Raw genomic sequence first — 4,249 nt, 5'->3', positions numbered from 1 at the left:
TTGGTCATAACTTTCCTTCCAAAGAGTAAGCGTCTTTTAATTTCATGGCTGCAGTCATCATCTGCAGTGATTTTGGAGCCCAAAAAAATAAAGTCTGACACTGTTTCCACTGTCTCCCCATCTATTTCCCATGAGGTGATGGGGCCAGATGCCATGATCTTAGTTTTCTGAATGTTAAGCTTTAAGCCAACTTTTTCACTCTCCTCTTTCACTTTAATCAAGAGGATTTTTAGTTCCTCTTCACTTTCTGCCATAAGGGTGGTGTCATCTGCATATCTGAGGTTATTGATATTTCTCCCGGCAATCTTGATTCCAACTTGTGCTTCTTCCAGCCCAGCGTTTCTCATGATGTACTCTGCATATAAGTTAAATAAGCAGGGTGACAATATACAGCCTTGACGTACTCCTTTCCCTATTTGAAACCAGTCTGTTGTTCCATGTCCAGTTCTCACTGTTGCTTCCTGACCTGCATACAGGTTTCTCAGGAGGCAGGTCATGTGGTCTGGTATTCCCATCTTCTTCAGAATTTTCCACAGTATATTGTGATCCACACAGTTGAAGGCTTTGGCGTAGTCAATAAAGCAGAAATAGATGCCTTTCTGGAACTCTCTTGCTTTTTCGATGATCCAGTGGATATTGGCAATTTGATCTCTGGTTCCTCTGCCTTTTCTAAAACCAGCTTGAACATCTCGAAGTTCTTGGTTCATGTATTGCTGAAGCCTGGCTTGGAGAATTTTGAGCATTACCTTACTAGCATGTGAGATGAGTGCAATTGTGTGGTAGTTTGAACATTATTTGGGATTGCCTTTCTTTGGGATTGAAATGAAAACTGACCTTTTCCAGTTCTGTGGCCTCTGCTGAGTTTTCCAAATTTGGTGGCATATTGAGTGCAGCACTTTCACAGCATCTTTGAGGATTTGAAATAGCTCAACTGGAATTCCATCACATCCACTAGCTTTGTTCGTAGTGATGCCTTCTAAGGTCCACTTGACTTCACATTCCAGGATGTCTGGCTCTAGGTGAGTGATCACACCATTGTGATTATCTGGGTCATGAAGATCTTTTTTGTACAGTTCTTCTGTGTATTCTTGCCACCTCTTCTTAATATCTTCCGCTTCTGTTAGGTCCATACCATTTCTGTCCTTTATTGAGCCCATCTTTGCATGAAATGTTCCCTTGGTATCTCTAATTTTCTTGAAGAGATCTCTAGTCTTTCCCATTCTGTTGTTTTCCTCTATTTCTTTGCATTGATCGAAGGACTCTCAACTCTTAACATTTTTTTCATTCCCTGATCCTTGACAATGTCAGGCAGATTTCCTTAGCACCCCTTTGCACCACCCCCAAATAAGAATGAGAAGTGTTTTTATCTACCTGGTGTTTTTTGGTTACAATTAATGGAGCATATAAAGCAGTAGCTTCCAAGAAAGAAAGATGACTTAAATAGAATCGTAAAATAGGGTCTTAGAAGAAAATTGAAAAACCCTTAGAGATAATCTGGTCCTATTCCCCACCCCGTGTGTGTGTGGTAAGTCATTTCAGTCGTGTTTGACTCTTTGTGACCTTTTGGACTGTAGCCCACCAGGCTCCTCTGTCCATGGGATTCTCCAGGCAAGAATTTTGAAGTGGGTTGCCATGCGCTCCTTCGGTGGGTCTTCCCCACCCAGGAATCAAACCCGCATCTCTTGTGGCTCCTGCATCGGCAAGCAGGTTCTTTACCACCAGTGCCACTTGGGAAGCCCATCCCCCACCACACCACACCCTACCGTACCCCACCCCACTCTAAAAAGTAGAAACTATGGCCTAAGGAAACTATCATCCCAAGAATCCTACATTTGTCTGCTATCCAGGTGTGTTAAATCTAGAATATTACTTTTTAAACTGCCAAATATTTGTTGAGTGCCAAATCCTGATAATAAGGATTTGTTTTAAGATCACAGAATTGTGTACAAACCCCTTTTCATAACTTATTCGAATTAGAGTGTCTGTGGATTAATCAGAACTTTCTCTTCTCTTCTCAGAGTGTCTATCTTCTAGGCTACTTATACATTCGATAAAGGGCACAAAAGGATATAGACGTTTAGAAGGGAAATTGGAGAGTGATGTTGGGATAAAAATTAGTGGCTAAAATTTGAATACTGGATTATATTTGGGTTTTATTTTTCCATGTTATCCCTTCCCCTATGATCAATTAACTCCCAACAATATATCAATATTTATCAAGAACCTATTGTGCACAGAGCATTGTGATCATTCACAGAGCCATTAAAGGGATTATAAAAATTAACTACACCAAATTAGCATCAGGCTTAAGACAGCCTCCAGGAATGTTAATGTATGGTCAAATATCTTTTCTTTGGTTACTGCCAGCACCAAATAGAAACAAATTTGCAGAAGGGCTCACGTGTTTGTAAGTCACATTCAGAAGATAAAACTAGCTCTGTTCATTCTCAATAGGTAATTGAGAGATTAGTAAATTTCAAAACTGTGTGTAAAATATTGGATGAATTTACCAAAATGCTTAATTAAAAGTAAACATAATTCGAATCCACAGCGAACACTATACTCGATGGTGAGAGACAATGCTTTCTTCTAAGATCTGGAACAAGACAAAAGTGTCTGCTGTTGTCAGTTCTGTTCAACACTGTACTGAAGTTTCAAGCCAGGGCAATTAAATAAGAACAGACTAGAAAAGAAAACTATGCCTATTTGCAAGTGACATGATATAGATAATCCTAAGGAATCTACTAAAAAATGATAAGGACTAATATTGAATTCAGCAAGTTTACAGGATACACAAACAACATACAAAAATCAATTGTATTTCTATATACTAGCAATGAACAAACTGAATTCAGAAAACAACTCCATTTACAATAGCATCAAAAAGAATAAAATAATTAGAATTTAGCAAAAGAAGTGTAAAACTTGTCCTTATATTACAAAAAGAAATTAAGGAAGACCTCAATAAACAGAAAGATGTCCTGTGTTCATTGATTGGAAGAATTAATATTGTTAAGCTGGCAATACTCTCCAATTAAGCTACAGATTATCACAATCCTTATCAAAATCCCAGCTTGCTTCTTTGCAAACACTGACAAGTTGCTCCTAAAATGTGTGTAGAATTTCAAGGGAATAGCAAACACAATCTTGAAAAACAAGAGTAAAATTAAAACAAGTTTTCTGATTGCAAAAACATACTACAAAACTACAGTAATCAAGGTAGGGTGGAACTGACATACAGATAAACATACAGCTCAATGGAACTGAGAGACTAGAAATAATCCCTCCCATTTGTGATCAGTTCATTTTCAACAAGAATGCCAAGACTATTCAATGGGGAAGAATGGTTTTTCAACAAATGGTGCTGGGACAACAAGATAGCCACAGGCAAACAAACAAAAAAGAAAGTGAATACCTACTTCATACCACACACAAAGATTAGCTCGGAATGGATCATAGATCCAAATGTAAAAGAAAACAGGAGAAAACCTAGGAGTGAGTCTTTACGAGCTGTAGCTAGGCAATGGTTTCTTAGATATGACACCAAAAGAACAAGCAGCGACAGCAAAAAATAGATTCACTGGATTTCACTGCTGTTAGGAATGCAAAGTGGTGCAGCTGCTCCCTCAGAAGGTTAAACAGGGTTACCGTGTAATTCCAGCAATTCCAGCTGGAATTGGACTATTTATGTACTTGATAAATGGGACTGAGGATAAACAAGCTTAGGAAAATTCCACTCGAAGGTATATCCCCCAGAGAAATAAAACATGCCTACACAAAAGCTTGTATATGAGTTTTCATAGCAGTGTTGTTTATAGCAGCCAAGAGGTAGAAACAGATGTCCATCAGCCAATGAATCAATCAATAAATTGTGGTATATCCATACAATGGAATATTATTCGGGCATAAACATGAATGAAGTACTAATACATGCTACAACATGGACAAACTTTGAAAACATTATGAATAATCTGCCATTATGAATAATCTGCCATAATAATCCCAGTATACCCATTATCTCAGACACTATTGTTTGTACCTCTGTAAGCTGAATTTGGGTCTTTTAAAAATATCATCCATGTTTCTACTTAACATATTCAACCTTTTCTCTAGCCTTTTGAACCTATGGAACAGAGTTACAATAACTATTTTAATGTCCTTCCCTGCTAATTCTAACATCTGCATCAGTTCTGGGTCAGTTTGATTATTTACTTTTCTCATTACCAGTCATATTCCCCACTTATCTGTG

This window comes from Muntiacus reevesi, chromosome 1, assembly GCF_963930625.1.
Source record: "Muntiacus reevesi chromosome 1, mMunRee1.1, whole genome shotgun sequence".
Lineage (NCBI taxonomy): Eukaryota > Metazoa > Chordata > Mammalia > Artiodactyla > Cervidae > Muntiacus > Muntiacus reevesi.
The sequence above is the reverse complement of the archived record's forward strand: the minus strand, read 5'-3'. Positions refer to the sequence as shown.